Source organism: Haliotis rufescens, unplaced genomic scaffold (assembly GCF_023055435.1).
Source record: "Haliotis rufescens isolate VD_foot unplaced genomic scaffold, xgHalRufe1.0.p SCAF_20, whole genome shotgun sequence".
Taxonomy (NCBI): Eukaryota; Metazoa; Mollusca; class Gastropoda; order Lepetellida; family Haliotidae; genus Haliotis; species Haliotis rufescens.
Genome location: NW_025963891.1, coordinates 12,549,863 through 12,568,774, shown reverse-complemented (window position 1 = coordinate 12,568,774; position 18,912 = coordinate 12,549,863). Strand labels below are relative to the sequence as shown.

At 41.9% G+C, this 18,912-nt stretch overlaps 1 protein-coding gene across 2 annotated transcripts in view; it reads left to right on the top strand.

Annotated features, from left to right (window-relative positions):
- LOC124131667 (5-phosphohydroxy-L-lysine phospho-lyase-like) overlaps positions 1-18,912 on the top strand; it is a 115,694-nt gene that overhangs the window by 73,355 nt on the left and 23,427 nt on the right. The gene's annotated exons all lie outside the window — the stretch shown is intronic.

Below are 18,912 nucleotides of genomic sequence, written 5' to 3'. Positions count from 1 at the left end.
TGCAGATGCTGTTCCACATTTCGGGCTGGGCTGTGACCGCCACTGCAGATGCTATTCCACATTTCGGGCTGCGCTGTGACCGCCTCTGCAGATGCTGTTCCACATTTCGGGCTGCGCTGTGACCGCCACTGCAGATGCTATTCCACATTTCGGGCTGCGCTGTGACCGCCTCTGCAGATGCTGTTCCACATTTCGGGCTGCACTGTGACCGCCTCTGCAGATGCTATTCCACATTTCGGGCTGCGCTGTGACTATCCCTGAACCATGGCAGCTCATTTGTCAGGTTTCCCAGGTATTCCATTCAAAGAATGGCTTCTTTTACATAGAAATGTCACCGGCAGCATCACCCACTCATTAATTGTTTTCTTGCAAAACTGAGCAAGTATTGATTTATGTGAATAGGAATCTATTCTTATGCTTCCAGTCAATTCCAATAGAAACATCAGTAGTAGCAGACACTAGAATAACTGAAGATTGATAACGATGTTCCCTTCTGTCTTTCAAGACATTGCAGACATTGAGAATTAAAAGTGGCTTTGTGGTCATTTAGACCAATGCGGTCAGTTACATGATAAGATTAAGAACCTTGTCTGACCGTGTTCTCGTTTCTTGGACAATGTCAGTGAATGTCACTGGGTTGGCTTCAAGATAGATAAACACATCTATTCCAAGCCACAACCAATTAATCCTGGAATCAGTCTAAAATAGTGCAATTGTTTTATTGAGAGTGGCAATGACTGATAGTCAATAATTTGGGATATGTGACAAGCTTTGTCAATGAACTTGACCCATGTTTTTTTCATAAAGTTTTTGTAAAAATAAAAATAAAATCAACAAATATTCAACAAAACTAACATAAAAAAACCAGCCTGACAATCCGGGTTATAATTGGTCTTCAACAACCCATGCTTGTTGTAAGAGGCGTCAGCGAGCCTGATCAACCTATCCTGTTTGACAAGCATTTTATGTCAAGCATAATTGCCTTTTATGGCAAGCAAGGGTTGCTGAAGACCTAGGTATTCTAACCCGGAGGTAAGGTAAACAGGTAAAGAGGTCAACTATTAAACTGAAAATAGAGAAAGGGACCAATTAAAGTTTACTTGGGGGCCCTTTAACGCAGCATGTTGATGCCGCCAGAACATATAAAAAGATATCCAATTGAAAACAGCTTTTTTGTGTGTAATGAGAGCTGTTTGTGGAGAATTGTTACATGCTGACAATGAGTTCTGATTATTTTACAGCAACACAAAGACATTACCGTGAGCAAGTCACTCCAGAAATAACATGTCAACGAATCCGTACTGAAGGACACAATATAGTCCTGTTTTTATACGTTCTAATCTGGTAATCTAAAATAACAAGATAATAGAATATACTTTTTCTGGTACAATAATAGTTTTAGATACAATTTATTCTGATCATTGCTCATTGCACATGAGAAAGCTCAAATAAACAGTGTTATTAAACTCTTAATTTAGATGGGGGCACAGGTTGCCCAGTCGTCTAAGGCACCACAAATTGCTGTGCCTGAGTTGCATCCCTTGGGCACACCAGAAACCTATGATTGTGGGTTCGAATCCTGGTTCGCCCTGATTGTTTCTTGGTTTGTCAGCACCATACCCGTGCTTGTGGGTTTCACCGAGGTGGTAAACGTCTGAGACCTGCATCACTTCGGGCTTTCCTCCCACATTAAGCTGACACGCCGTCAGTATAACTGGAATACTGTTAAAAGCGGCGTTAAACCCAACTCACTCACTCACTCACTCACTTAATTTAGACAGTCTCACCAAGTTCATCATCATGTGTGATCAGTTTGTTTAGACAAGTTGATCAAGCTCTTATGACAGATGCTTACCGTTTATGACGGTGTCTTTGGTCTTGTCAAATAATCATAAACACTGCTCACCCACGTTGTGAAAATGTCCAGCACAGTGAAAGTGGTCGTAGTGAATTCATAACACTGCTCAATTACGTTCATTGTGATTGGGACTGAAGGGATTGTGCTAACTCGTGTAACAATGCTTGGAAGCTGTACTATCTTTCGAATATTTGTTCCTTTGAATTTCCTGCTTTTCATTTCATAGAAGTTAGATCCAATGTCAAGCAGCTAAAGTTAAAGGGAAACAACACTCCAACTTTGCGTTCGTCATGGATTCAATATTTGCTTTAGGGCTGGGACAGGAAACTCAGGTACTCGGGTCGGGTGGGCCTGAGTAGGGCCCGGGTACCCACAGGACTACCCGGATACCCAGACTACCTGGATACGTGGTTAGTCACGTGATATATTGTTTTATGACAAAAACTCACTATAGCTCAGTGGTTTCACTACAAGTCGCTAATGTTCGCATTTCTTTTTGACTGTGCCCCCATTCCTTTTGACTTGTATATGTTTGAGTAAAAATAAAGCTTCAGTCAACTTCAGTGTACACATAATCTGATCTTTTGATACATGTATCTTAATAGGTTTGCCAGGGCTGCAGTAAAACAAATCTGACATTTTGTTCCCAACTCTTGAGACCTACAGTGGGTACCCGGGTAGGGTCCGGTAATAGGGGGTCGGGTACCTGGGTAGTAAATTTCGACTTGACCCTGCCGTAATTTGCTTATTATGGACTACAGTCTCAACTGGTTTGACTTGTGTTCGGCGCTATTCTCGCTGCACTGCGCAAAGCAACACCTATCAGGAGAACAATAAACCGGATATCATGACAAAGGATATAAAATAACGGACTGACATGTGTTTTGTTGTTGACTTGCAAGGGTGTTACTATCAGTCAACATCATATTATTCTCGGTAAATAGCTACATTGTATCCCTTCTGCGAATTCAGGTATGATACAAGTGATAACAAACTTGGTCAATAAAAATGTGAAATTTGAAATAAGATGTGCTGATGATTTACCATATGTAAGTTCTCTTTGCAGTTCTATATGGACACATTTATGCAGATTACTGTGTGTATTTTCTCGTAAGCTAAGGCAGAAACAGTAATTAGCTGTACGCACATTTTCTACCAATCTACCAGTGATTTGGTTAAAAGATACCCAATTATATTACTCCAAATACTTTTGATGCAGTGATCGAAAGAATTTCATCTGAAACAATTATTTTATCAGAAATAATATATTCCAATATCATGTTTTTTTAAGAAGCAGCTTCTACTTTAATATACTTAAATAATAATAATAATAACTACAACATAAAACTTGTTACATTTGACCACTTTCTAAATGGCATTGTGTATTCATAGCTTTCGGCCATGGGAGCCGTGCGAATTTACACTTTTCAGAAGGTTACACAAAGTATGTGATCTAGACTACCACTTTTGTGGAAACCTCGGTGGCTGAGTGGGTTAGATGGCTGACTTTGTGTGCTGGCGATTAGGTGCCTCACGCTGGGAGTTTGGGTTCGAATCCTGAATGGGAATCAACCCCCAAAAGTACTAAAATATGTGCTTTACAAAGGAAGTGTTATCCCAGATATAACATTTGTTACATGGAGTGGGTGTGACCAAACTACAAATGTCCAATTGGCATCAAAATATTCCCGATCCCTGATTACAACAGACCAAGCTTGGGTCGTCTGAAATAACAAGTCCCCACATTGTCCCATTGCTCGTCATGAAGCCCGGTGTCATTGATGCTTATTGTCATTTGGTGTTTACGCGGACTAATTGAACATGAACCCTAGTCCCGTTACTTGCTCTTAACTGCCCTAGATGTACCATGTACCCTTATTTAGTTACTTGCTCTAACTGCCCTAGATGTACCATGTACCCTTGTCTAGTTACTTGTCTAGAACCGTTGTCTAGTTACCTGCTCCTAACTGCCCTAGATGTACCATGTACCCATGTCTAGTTACTTGCTCTTAAGTGCCCTAGATGTACCATGTACCCTTGTCCCGTTACCTGCTCCTAACTGCCCTAGATGTACCATGTACCCTTGTCTAGTTACCTGCTCCTAACTGCCCCAGATGTACCATGTACCCTTGTCTAGTTACCTCCTCCTAACTGCCCTAGATGTACCATGAACTGTTGTCAGGTTACCTGCTCATAACTGCCCTAGATGTACCATTAAACCTTGTCTAGTTACTTGCTCTTAAGTGCCCTAGATGTACCATGAAACCTTGTCTAGTTACCTGCTCCGAACTGCCCTAGATGTACCATGAAACCTTGTCTAGTTACCTGCTCCTAACTGCCCTAGATGTACCATGTACCCTTGTCTAGTTACCTGCTCCTAACTGCCCTAGATGTACCATGAAACCTTGTCTAGTTACCTGCTCCTAACTGCCCTAGATGTACCATGAAACCTTGTCTAGTTACCTGCTCCTAACTGCCCTAGATGTACCATGAAACCTTGTCTAGTTACCTGCTCCTAACTGCCCTAGATGTACCATGTACCCTTGTCTAGTTACCTGCTCCTAACTGCCCTAGATGTACCATGAAACCTTGTCTAGTTACCTGCTCCTAAGTGCCCTAGATGTACCATGAAACCTTGTCTAGTTACCTGCTCCTAACTGCCCTAGATGTACCATGAAACCTTGTCTAGTTACCTGCTCCTAACTGCCCTAGATGTACCATGAAACCTTGTCTAGTTACCTGCTCCTAACTGCCCTAGATGTACCATTAAACCTTGTCTAGTTACCTGCTCCTAACTGCCCTAGATGTACCATGAGCCCACTCTGGGTACCTGTTTCGTAACTGCTCTAGATATGCTTTGAGTCCCGGTCTTGTCACCAGTTTTGTAACAAGCTTACACAATGCCAATTGTCTGAGTGTGTTAAGTAATGCCTGTAGGATTTGATGTCTATTTCACATGTTGGTCAATACTGGCACACTAAGCAGGTGTCCTACGGGTCATTCATAACTGTGTGCAGCAGCAATACAAGTGCTTGAAACACGGCTTCTTTGTCAATCACTGTCGGCATCTGTTGATGAGTTGTGGTATTAGGTTTATTCGCTTTTGTACATCAGGATGAATGTGGGTGTTTTGTTTGTCTCTCTTACAGACCCCAGAACATATGTAAGACAAAACATTGACCCCAAACCCCTTATCAGCTCTAGCAGCCCATACGCATCCCCTTTTCAGCTCTTGCAGCCTATACTCATCCCCTTCTCAGCTCTAGCAGCCTATACTCACCCCCTTCTCAGCTCTTACCGCCTATACTCACCCCCTTCTCAGCTCTTACAGCCTAAACTCATCCCCTTCTCAGCTCTTACAGTCTATACTCATCCCCTTCTCAACTCTTACAGTATATACTCATCCCCTTCTCAGCTTAAGCAGCCTATACTCATCCCCTTCTCAGCTCTTACAGCCTATACTCACCCCCTTCTCAGCTCTAGCAGCCTATACTCATCCCCTTCTCAGCTCTTACAGCCAATACCCATCCCCTCCTCATCTCTTACAGCCTATACTCACCCCCTTCTCAGCTCTAGCAGCCTATACTCATCCAGTTCTCAGCTCTTACAGCCTATACTCACCCCCTTCTCAGCCCTAGCAGCCTATACTCATCCCCTTCTCAGCTCTTACAGCCTATACTAACCCCTTCTCAGCTCTTGCAGCCTATACTCATCCCCTTCTCAGCTCTTGCAGCTTATACTAACCCCTTCTCAGCTCTTGCAGCCTATACTCATCCCCTTCTCAACTCTTACAGTCTATACTCATCCCCTTCTTAGCTCTAGCAGCCTATTCTCACCCCCTTTTCAGCTCTTACAGCCTATACTAACCCCTTCTCAGCTCTAGCAGCCAATACTCACCCCCTCTCAGCTTTTACAGCCAATACTCATCCCCTTCTCAGCTCTTACAGCCTATACTCATCCCCTTCTCAGCTCTTACAGCCTATACTCATCCCCTTCTCAGCTCTAGCAGCCTATACTCATCCCCTTCTCAGCTCTTATAGCCTATACTCACCCCCTTCTCAGCTCTTACAACCTATACTCATCCCCTTCTCAGCTCTAGCAGCCTATACTCATCCCCTTTTCAGCTCTTACCGCCTATACTCACCCCCTTCTCAGCTCTTACAGCCTATACTCACCCCCTTCTCAGCTCTAGCAGCCTAAACTCATCCCCTTCTCAGCTCTTACAGCCAATACTCATCCCATCCTCATCTCTTACAGCCTATACTCATCCCCTTCTCAGCTCTAGCAGCCTATACTCATCCCCTTCTCAGCTCTTACAGCCTATACTCACCCCCTTCTCAGCTCTAGCAGCCTAAACTCATCCCCTTCTCAGCTCTTACAGCCAATACTTATCCCATCCTCATCTCTTACAGCCTATACTCATCCCATCCTCATCTCTTACAGCCTATACTCATCCCCTTCTCAGTTCTAGCAGCCAATACTCATCCCATCCTCATCTCTTACAGCCTATACTCATCCCCTTCTCAGCTCTTACAGCCTATACTCACCCCCTTCTCAGCTCTAGCAGCCTAAACACATCCCCTTCTCAGCTCTTACAGCCAATACTCATCCCATCCTCATCTCTTACAGCCTATACTCACCCCCTTCTCAGCTGTAGCAGCCTATACTCACCCTCTTCTCAGCTCTTACAGCCTATACTCACCCCCTTCTCAGCTCTTACAGCCTATACTCAACCCCTTCTCAGCTCTTACAGCCTATACTCACCCCCTTCTCGGCTCTAGCAGCCTAAACTCATCCCCTTCTCAGCTCTAGCAGCCTAAACTCATCCCCTTCTCAGCTCTTACAGCCTATACTCATCCCCTTCTCAGCTCTTACAGCCTATACTCAACCCCTTCTCAGCTCTTACAGCCTATACTCACCCCCTTCTCAGCTCTAGCAGCCTAAACTCATCCCCTTCTCAGCTCTAGCAGCCTAAACTCATCCCCTTCTCAGCTCTTACAGCCAATACTCATCCCATCCTCATCTCTAGCAGCCTATACTCATCCCCTTCTCAGCTCTAGCAGCCTAAACTCATCCCCTTCTCAGCTCTAGCAGCCAATACTCATCCCATCCTCATCTCTTACAGCCTAAACTCATCCCCTTCTCAGCTCTTACAGCCTATACTCACCCCCTTCTCAGCTCTTACAGCCTAAACTCATCCCCTTCTCAGCTCTTACAGCCTATACTCATCCCCTTCTCAGCTCTTACAGCCTATACTCATCCCCTTCTCAGCTCTTACAGCCTATACTCACCCCCTTCTCAGCTCTTACAGCCTATACTCACCCCCTTCTCAGCTCTAGCAGCCTATTCTCATCCCCTTCTCAGCTCTTTTAGCCTAAACTCATCCCCTTCTCAGCTCTTACAGCCTATACTCATCCCATCCTCATCTCTAGCAGCCTATACTCACCCCCTTCTCAGCTCTAGCAGCCTAAACTCATCCCCTTCTCAGCTCTAGCAGCCTATACTCATCCCCTTCTCAGCTCTTATAGCCTAAACTCATCCCCTTCTCAGCTCTTACAGCCTATACTCATCCCATCCTCATCTCTAGCAGCCTATACTCACCCCCTTCTCAGCTCTTACAGCCTATACTCATCCCCTTCTCAGCTCTTACAGCCTATACTCACCCCCTTCTCAGCTCTAGCAGCCTATTCTCATCCCCTTCTCAGCTCTTTTAGCCTAAACTCATCCCCTTCTCAGCTCTTACAGCCTATACTCATCCCATCCTCATCTCTAGCAGCCTATACTCACCCCCTTCTCAGCTCTAGCAGCCTAAACTCATCCCCTTCTCAGCTCTAGCAGCCTATACTCATCCCCTTCTCAGCTCTTATAGCCTAAACTCATCCCCTTCTCAGCTCTTACAGCCTATACTCATCCCCTTCTCAGCTCTTACAGCCTAAACTCATCCCCTTCTCAGCTCTTACAGCCTATACTCATCCCCTTCTCAGCTCTTACAGCCTATACTCATCCCCTTCTCAGCTCTTACAGCCTATACTCACCCCCTTCTCAGCTCTTACAGCCTATACTCACCCCCTTCTCAGCTCTAGCAGCCTATACTCATCCCCTTCTCAGCTCTTATAGCCTAAACTCATCCCCTTCTCAGCTCTTACAGCCTATACTCATCCCATCCTCATCTCTAGCAGCCTATACTCACCCCCTTCTCAGCTCTAGCAGCCTAAACTCATCCCCCTTCTCAGCTCTAGCAGCCTATACTCACCCCCTTCTCAGCTCTAGCAGCCTAAACTCATCCCCTTCTCATTTCTAGCAGCCTAAACTCATCCCCTTCTCAGCTCTAGCAGCCTAAACTCATCCCCTTCTCAGCTCTAGCAGCCTAAACTCATCCCATCCTCATCTCTTACAGCCTAGACTCATCCCCTTCTCAGCTCTAGCAGCCAATACTCATCCCATCCTCAGCTCTAGCAGCCTAAACTCATCCCATCCTCATCTCTTACCGCCTATACTCACCCCCTTCTCAGCTCTTACAGCCAATACTCATCCCATCCTCAGCTCTTACAGCCTACACTCATCCCCTTCTCAGCTCTAGCAGCCTAAACTCATCCCCTTCTCAGCTCTTACAGCCAATACTCATCCCATCCTCAGCTCTTACAGCCAATACTCATCCCATCCTCATCTCTTACAGCCTAAACTCATCCCCTTCTCAGCTCTTACAGCCAATACTCATCCTATCCTCATCTCTTACAGCCTATACTCATCCCCTTCTCAGCTCTAGCAGCCTATATCCCCCCCCTTCTTATCTCTAGCAGCCTATACTCACCCCCTTCTGAGCTCTAGCAGCCTATATTCACCCCCTTCTGAGCTCTTACAGCCTATACTCACCCCCTTCTTATCTCTATTTGTTAGTCGCTTAAATTAAGACATTTGAGCATTCTTTTCTAAAAGCAGCATTCCATTTCACTTAATGAGTCAAAAATGATTTTTTCTTTTTTTTTTAAAAAAGAAGAAATTTCAGCTTCCAGATTAGTACTGCTTTTAATGAATGAAAAGCAAGTTTTAACATGGCAAGATAACGAAAAACACTTGGTTTTTGTTGTTGTTAGAGTAAAGCAGAATAGTTTATTAAGGTGTTACATGCTCCATGCATGCAAAGTCATTTCATAATTTAAAGACAAAAATATGAGCACCCAGCCAATATGGATTACAAGACACTTTTACTACATACATGTATATTCATATTATTCACCTCTTCTAACAAACAGCAGTGATAAAATCTTGCATTTGCTGTTTGCTGGTTGCTGTTAATAACAGTGAGTTGTGCGATCTTCTGATCGTTTCACAAATGATTTCGCCGAAATTAATTAAAACATTATTAAAAGGAATTTCGAATAAAAAAAATTAATTAAATAAGTAAGAGACATAAGTCCAGATATACAATGAACACTTTTTATAACCAGATAGTGTAATTACAAGATTACATTGTTTACTCCAGTACAGATTTATTGACATGGTATTTCCGGTGTTACTGCTCACGGTAATGCTTTTGCGTTGGGGGAAAAAACCTTATAACTCATTATGGCGTGTATAATGCGCACCCCCTTCTACACAGCTGTGTTTTTTTTTAAAAATGTGAGCACTATACTCAAGAAAATATGGTAATTGCACTTTTGTTTTTTTATGATATCAGTTTATTTTTTGTCAGTCTCGTAACCAACGAATATAAGGCCTTGGGTTAGAACAGGTGGTGGAACAGTAACAGAATAATGTCACAGATGGTTCCTACACATGTGATGCATGATTCAGGCATAGAGGTATGAAGAGTTGATGTCGGTCGGAAAATCTTTTAGAGAAGTTGAGATTATATTATAGTTTGTTCCCTTCTCAGGCAGATGTCTGAATCCCAGTGGCCACAAGGTAGTCCACACTCATGCAAGCTAATCGTCAATATTTTTTTCCATCAACGATAATTCCAATTATCGATCTTCTTTGCCAGCCCTAGACTAAGTGTTAGTCTACAATTGCTGGTGCCTTTTGTTTAATGAGGAGCTGCATAGTTCTAGTCTCATCCACGTCTTGGTGCCATACCAGAACTACAACCAAACTAACAACAAGTTGGCTAGAGTGATTGAGTATGGTTTTACGCTGCTTTTTTTTGCAATATCCCAGCAATATCACGGCAGGGGACACCAGAAATGGGCCTCACACAGTGTACCCATGTCAGGAATCGAACTCGGATCTTTGGCGTGATGAGCAAACGCCTTAACCACTAGGCTACCTGACTACCCTTAACAAGTTGGCTGGACAACAGACAGTTGGACATGATAATAAAATATGTAATGTCATTGATTACTTGAAATGAGGAAATATTGTGTATATCTGAACATATTTAATGACAATGTCTCTCAGGGAAATAGGGGGCACGGGTGGCCCCGTCGCCTAAGGCGCCGCGATTCGCTGTGCAGAGTTGCGTCCCTTGGGCACGCCAGAAACCTATGATTGTGGGTTCGAATCCCGGTTCGCCCCGATTATGTTTCTAGGTTTGTCAGCACCATACCCGTGCTCGTGGGTTTCACCGAAGTGGTAAACGCCTGAGAACTACATCACTTCGGGCTTTCCTCCCCCATTAAGCTGACACGCCGCGATATAACTGGAATACTGTTAAAAGCGGCGTTAAACCCAACTCACTCACTCACTCACTCACTCACTCACTCACTCACTCACTCAGGGAAATAACATATATATACCCCGGAACTGCTCGTTAGAGTAGGACAGTGATGCTCACTCAGGAAATACATTTGAAAGAGAACATTTGTAGTTTCTTGTCAGAAAACAAGTTGCCACTTTGCTGCAAAGCTCATGAAAATATCCTCTTCATGAAATCACTTGATGACTGAAATCACATGTACACATGTATGCTTGTGTCCATACGCCTTTATTCCATGCTCTGATGACGTCACACTACAGTAAGGTTTTATAAGGTTTGTTGATGTTTTGTTTTTTTCCTGGTATTTCTTGCATTTAGACGGTTCATAAGTTGGATATAACATGCCTCCTCGGTTTGGGTTGAAAATGTAAACCTTGAGCCTGGAAAAGCTCTCGGGCCCTCACTCACGGTTTTACAGTTTCAACCAAAACCGAGGAGGCGTGTTTTATCCTATACCATCATAACAGCATTGTATACATTTACAATCAGCATGGCCTGTGTCATTTAGTCTCCAGCTGACAACATTCGGGATTGGGACATTATTCTCTAAATTGATGGATTACACACGTTTACACTAAAACTGAAGCATGTTTCATAAAATTAATGGATCTTCTTGTTTTATTTCTCATTTCATACAAACTCATATTGATGTGTAACCAGTAAATCCAGCACGTACTAACTGCACACGATGTTGACATCAACAGGACATGGGTTGTCAGTTATCAGTCTAACGCAGCTGGGTTTGTATACTCTCCAGGGAGCTGAAAATAAAAATTGAATGCAAATTTATCCTTTGACCGTGGGAATAATTCTCTGTGCATTTTGTACATGATATCCAGTATGAAAAAGCATCATCATCATCATCATCATCATCATCAGTTCAAAGAACCCTTACATTAGAATAATCAGTCTGCTTCATAAGCTGCTTGTATGAAGCTCAAGTCAAGAATAATTTGGGGGCGATCGGGTAGCCTAGTGGTTAAAGCGTTTGCTTGTCACGCCGAAGACCCGGGTTAGATTCCCGACATGGGCACAATGTGTGAAGCCCATTTCTGGTGTTCCCAGCGTGATATTGCTGGAATATTGCTAAAAGTGGCGTAAAACCTCACTCACTCACTCTAGAATAATTCTGTTCAGTCCGGTAAATTCAGCTAATTAGTCCTGGCTATCGATATAGATAATAGAGATTGATATTTGCTAATTATCCATAAATATCGGAGAAGTAACTTTAGGCAAATATGCAAGAAAGTCCCAAAAGAAATCAACATACTTCACGCCACTGGTGAGACATGCATACATTATTGACAGATGGACAAAAGTACAAATAAACCTTATTTGTGCACTGCTTTTGATGTTATAAATACAAAATTTCCATTAACGATGTTACGATCTATTCAAAGCTGTATGCACCCATGAGACTTGCACTTTAAATGGTCACTTTGATAGGACCCTGACCATTTGTCACACCTTTCATTTACGACACCTCAAGGTCAAGGGCATCACTGCTGTCATACATTTGTTTTCTGCTAGATTCCCTACATACTTATGTCATGTTTGTCCAACTCAACTTGCAATTTTCCTTCGCCTAGCTGGTTGAATAAACATTTTCAGAGCAACAAGTACACTTTTTGAAATTATTATCAGACAGTACAAGTTTACAAAGTGTAACACCATCCTGCCATTGTTGTTCCCACGTCGTGGGACCTGTCTCTTGCCTGCGTGATGTAGACGTAATTGCTTTCTCCTAATAAGGCTATTACATCGTTTAACTGATGTTTCCTTATAAGGTAAAATTTATACAGTTTTGTTATCATTAAAATGTAGCAGTTTGGCCTCTTTCTTTTTGCTTCTATTATGTTACTGTGGTTCTGTTCTAAAAACCTTCCAAATGGCGTGCCAGATTTGTGGGGAATTAGTCAGCAAAGAGACAGAGTCACAAGAGACTAATTACAATTTTATTTACGAAAACAATGAGTGAGTTGGGTTTAACGACACTTTTAACAGTATTCCATTTATATCACGGTGTGTCAGCTTAATGTGGGAGGAAAGCCCCAAGTGACGCAGGTCTCAGATGTTTACCACTTCGGTGAAACCCACGAGCACAGGTATGATGCTGACAAACCTAGAAACATAATCGAGGCGAACTGGGGTCTTAGATGACTGGGCCACCCGTGCCCCCACGAAAACAATGAACAATATCTTAGAATATAACTGAGGGTGCCAAAGAGAATCGGTACACCCCTGTGGGCCGTGGGTGAGAGGTTTGCTTGGTTTGAGTGTCAACCCCTCCTGCCCAACAACTTTAGTTACTCACTTACTTGAATTGGGAATTTAACGTGCGCTTTCCGACATATGCGCATGGGCCCTCCAGGCCATTGAGTGATTGGTCAAAAAGGGTATGTCCGAAAAGGTGAGGCAACCTAGGTGGGCTTTTGGGGTTGCTTACTTATATTTGGGGGAACAAATTTTGAATTTTGAAATATGGGGAGGACTAAATGGAGGTTTTGTGAGGTTGTGTGGCTGTGTGTTTCTATAGGTTTACAATTTTAGGGTTATTGACAGCTTGTTTGTTGTAGTTTTTTAGCTGTGTCCGAGTAGGCCTGTTTTTATTAGATAGATGCCTAGTGCTTTATAGGTTTGTAAGTCATTTAGGGGGTTTAGTAGCGTTGCTAGTGTCATTTGGTTGTTGCGATTTAGTGTGGATTGGAGTGTTGTTCTGTGTTGCTGGTAATGCGTGCAATCTAGTATTATGTGTTCAGGCATTTCTTTTAAGTTGCAGTGGGGGCATTTACTGGTTTGGTGTTTCCTAATCTGGTTTAGGTGGGAGTTTAACTTAGTGTGGCCTGTTTCTTGTTTAGTTATTACTCTGTCAATTATTTTTGTTTTAGGACGGATTTTTGTTTTTTGGAATGGCTTTTGTAGCAGGTGTTTTAGTTTGCAGTCTGATTTCTGATAGTTATTTTGCCACTTTTGGAAGATTTTCTCTTTTTTGATACTTTTAATTCGTTTTTTTTACTTTGGTATGTTCTAATTTTAGTGCTTATGTGTTTTTGTTTTTTATGGCCTGAGCCCACTTAATGAATCTGAAAGGATTAGGGTTTTTTGGTGTCTATTTATTTGATTGCTGTGCAGGGCTGTTACTATCCCCATTAATTCGGCTGTGAAAATTGATTGAGTATTTGGGAGCCTATAGGATTTTGTTCATATGGATGCTGAATGCATTTTGAGCCCGTGTCAGAGGACCCGTCTGTGTAAATGTGGCACCAATTTGGCCATTTTCATGTATGTATGCTTGTGTTTTGGAATTAGCGATATTTGGATCAGTTTCTTTATTTAGTTTGGTGGTGAGAGATATGTCCATTTGGGGGGTTTGGATTTTGGGTATGAAGGTGTAATTTGGTGCTGTGTTTAGTTTTGAATTATTAACATCTTGTTTCTGTATGTATTTAACAAAACTTAGAACAATAAAAAGAATGATAATTGGTAGTTGATAAACAATGGGGTGTGCACTAGACAGAGGGGAATACTTAATCCTGTTGGACTGGCACTAATCTTGTTGACATGTTTACTGGGTGCTTGGAATGAGATTATGATACCACAATAGACAAGCTTGTATGGGGGCTAATCCTTAATGAGTCTAAATTGAAGTAATTGCTGAATGTTATTCTAATATAGGTGATGACAGATTTACTAAATGAAATAGTTCAAGGCAATCTATAAAACTATGTAGACATATTTTTTGTCTTATTGAATAGTATGTCTAGGAGATGGGTTCTTGTTACTTTAGGCTAGTATCTATGATAAAGCTATAACTGAAACTACTAATATTTTGTATCTGCATTTTCCCTGGATCCTAATATATATTACTTGCTGTTCTATAATTATATGAAAATTTGTATAAATGTTACACCATGATAACCTATAAAAGCACTTGCTGTGGATCTAATCATTATGTGAAAACTTAGTGTTAATGTCATGTCATGATGCCCCTTTGGCCCATGTTGGCCACGTCAAGCTGACACGCCGTGATATGACTGGAATATTGTTCAAAGCATAGTTACACTCAACTCAATAAATACATGACACACGTTTTAAGAGAAACGTTTTATGAATATCTATGTTAAATTGGAATGAAAGCAGCTTACTGCTTTGTTTAAAATAACATCGATATGTTGATGTAATTATTGATCCCGAATTAACCAGAGATATACTGAGATGTATTTCTCCTCTCCTCTCTTCTTGTGGACATAAAGCTGAATGGGTATGCCTTTCCTTTCTTTGTGAACAAAGATTTCATAGTTGGTGAAGACATGTTATTGACTACTTACTTGAGTGTGCTGTTGCTGTGTTTACCTGTGTTGTCAAGGTGATGGCAGGGAGCACAGGTAATTCATTGATTGAGATGCAGATATACCAAGATGCAGACATACCAAAAGACCTTAAGAGAGGGTGCTTGTTGTTACCCTCCCTAGTGTTTGGGGTCAAGGTAATAAGACAAGGACTGGTCGGCTGGAGTGGAGTATCCATGTTGAACTTTGGCAAGGTATTTCAGTGGGCTATCACTATGAAGAAAGGTTCAAGTGTTCAAGTTATGATTGTGCAATGCATGTATATCAGACTAGACTCCCCACTTCCCTTCCACTGTCATGTTAACAAATTGAGTCACATAAAAAAAATTTTTTTTAAATCCCCAGGTTGTTAATTAAGTGATTTGAACAATTTCTTTACCTTCTTTTGTGGAAGGTTTTTGTGCCTTTAATTGGAAAACAGCTTGACTCTTAGTTCTAAGGTTGTTCTTTTAATGGCAGATTTTAATAGGAGGATGAGTGAGTGAGTGAATATGGTTTTACGCCGCTTTTAGCAATATTCCAGCAATATCACAACAGGGGACACCAGAAATGGGCTTCACGCATTGTACCCATGTCGGGAATCGAACCTGGGCCTTCGTCGTGAAGAGCGAACGCTTTAACCAGTAGGCTACGTGACCGCCCCTAATAGGAGGATGACAGCAAAATTGGAGTGAAAATAAGGCCAGTTTGACAGCAGGATATCTGAGAATGAAACATAATATTCAGTGTATTCACTCACTCTGTTTTGTTATTGTAGAGATATGTCCATTTGGGGGGTTTGGATTTTGGGTATGAAGGTGTAATTTGGTGCTGTGTTTAGTTTTGAATTATTAACATCTTGTTTCTGTATGTATTTAACAAAACTTAGAACAATAAAAAGAATGATAATTGGTAGTTGATAAACAATGGGGTGTGCACTAGACAGAGGGGAATACTTAATCCTGTTGGACTGGCACTAATCTTGTTGACATGTTTACTGGGTGCTTGGAATGAGATTATGATACCACAATAGACAAGCTTGTATGGGGGCTAATCCTTAATGAGTCTAAATTGAAGTAATTGCTGAATGTTATTCTAATATAGGTGATGACAGATTTACTAAATGAAATAGTTCAAGGCAATCTATAAAACTATGTAGACATATTTTTTGTCTTATTGAATAGTATGTCTAGGAGATGGGTTCTTGTTACTTTAGGCTAGTATCTATGATAAAGCTATAACTGAAACTACTAATATTTTGTATCTGCATTTTCCCTGGATCCTAATATATATTACTTGCTGTTCTATAATTATATGAAAATTTGTATAAATGTTACACCATGATAACCTATAAAAGCACTTGCTGTGGATCTAATCATTATGTGAAAACTTAGTGTTAATGTCATGTCATGATGCCCCTTTGGCCCATGTTGGCCACGTCAAGCTGACACGCCGTGATATGACTGGAATATTGTTCAAAGCATAGTTACACTCAACTCAATAAATACATGACACACGTTTTAAGAGAAACGTTTTATGAATATCTATGTTAAATTGGAATGAAAGCAGCTTACTGCTTTGTTTAAAATAACATCGATATGTTGATGTAATTATTGATCCCGAATTAACCAGAGATATACTGAGATGTATTTCTCCTCTCCTCTCTTCTTGTGGACATAAAGCTGAATGGGTATGCCTTTCCTTTCTTTGTGAACAAAGATTTCATAGTTGGTGAAGACATGTTATTGACTACTTACTTGAGTGTGCTGTTGCTGTGTTTACCTGTGTTGTCAAGGTGATGGCAGGGAGCACAGGTAATTCATTGATTGAGATGCAGATATACCAAGATGCAGACATACCAAAAGACCTTAAGAGAGGGTGCTTGTTGTTACCCTCCCTAGTGTTTGGGGTCAAGGTAATAAGACAAGGACTGGTCGGCTGGAGTGGAGTATCCATGTTGAACTTTGGCAAGGTATTTCAGTGGGCTATCACTATGAAGAAAGGTTCAAGTGTTCAAGTTATGATTGTGCAATGCATGTATATCAGACTAGACTCCCCACTTCCCTTCCACTGTCATGTTAACAAATTGAGTCACATAAAAAAAAATTTTTTTAAATCCCCAGGTTGTTAATTAAGTGATTTGAACAATTTCTTTACCTTCTTTTGTGGAAGGTTTTTGTGCCTTTAATTGGAAAACAGCTTGACTCTTAGTTCTAAGGTTGTTCTTTTAATGGCAGATTTTAATAGGAGGATGAGTGAGTGAGTGAATATGGTTTTACGCCGCTTTTAGCAATATTCCAGCAATATCACAACAGGGGACACCAGAAATGGGCTTCACGCATTGTACCCATGTCGGGAATCGAACCTGGGCCTTCGTCGTGAAGAGCGAACGCTTTAACCAGTAGGCTACGTGACCGCCCCTAATAGGAGGATGACAGCAAAATTGGAGTGAAAATAAGGCCAGTTTGACAGCAGGATATCTGAGAATGAAACATAATATTCAGTGTATTCACTCACTCTGTTTTGTTATTGTGTCCTGTGATATTAGTCATAGTGAGTATGTGTGTCTATTTTCACTTCAAGTTTAGTTGTATTCCAATATCATTGTGGTTGACACCAGCGATAAGCTTCACACCTTGTAGCCATGTGGGGAATCAAAACCTGGACGTTGGTATGTCTTTATAAATAAGATGATCCACCCTTGTACTGCCCAGCGGGGGGAGGTCGGGTAGCCTAGTGGTTAAAGCGTTCACTCGTCACGCCGAAGACCCGGGTTCCATTACCGACATGGATACAATGTGTGAAGCCCATTTCTGGTGTCCCCCGCCGCGATATTGCTGTAATATTGCTAAAAGCGGCGAAAAACCATACTCACTCACTCACTCACTCACTCACTCACTCACTCACTCACTCACTCACTCACTCACTCACTCACTCACTCACTCACTCACTCACTCACTCACTCACTCACTCACTCACTCACTCACTCACTCACTCACTCACTCACTCACTCACTCACTCACTCACTCACTCACTCACTCACTCACTCACTCACTCACTCACTCACTCACTCACTCACTCACTCACTCACTCACTCACTCACTCACTCACTCACTCACTCACTCACTCACTCACTCACTCACTCACTCACTCACTCACTCACTCACTCACTCACTCACTCACTCACTCACTCACTCACTCACTCACTCACTCACTCACTCACTCACTCACTCACTCACTCACTCACTCACTCACTCACTCACTCACTCACTCACTCACTCACTCACTCACTCACTCACTCACTCACTCACTCACTCACTCACTCACTCACTCACTCACTCACTCACTCACTGCCCAGCGGGAATTAAACCAGATTTCTGTTAAACCTGGGTCTGTACAGTGAGGAGATGAGCAATGGACTTTCATTAAAACCATTACACAGACTCTCCTCCATGTGCCCTGGAGCCCCGTCATGGGTGCAGTGTGCAGCTTTGATGGCAGAGCGATGCGATGCACATCAGCTTGATTAAAGGGTTGTTGATGTAGTGCTCATTGTTTGAAGAGAGTTGACTGCTCCAGCTTAATGTTGGATTCTTTGAAATCTAATCTTGATAATATTTTGAGTGATGACTTTGAGGTGTTTGCATCTGCAGGGTTTCAAAATGGACATTAGCATCATCCAAAATGTCGTAAAGATTTTTTTCCCCATTTGGTAATGATGTTGAAAAATGGGCTGTCAAAATGTCGTAAGGCCATTTGTTACAAACAACATCACTTTCATATTGACAAAATATATCAATATGACAGTTTGCATATGAAGTATCAACACAATAGAGGCACATATTAAAATATAAACAACAGAAAAACATATCAAACTTTATAATACCTCCATGTCAGAATGATGAGATCTGATTGGTCCACGTGATCTTGATAAAATACTGTGTATCTGCCTCGAAGGGGAATAAATTTCTCTGAGGGGGAAATACCTCTTATACCCCGCCACGGACAAGTCAGACTGCATGTGGATTTCT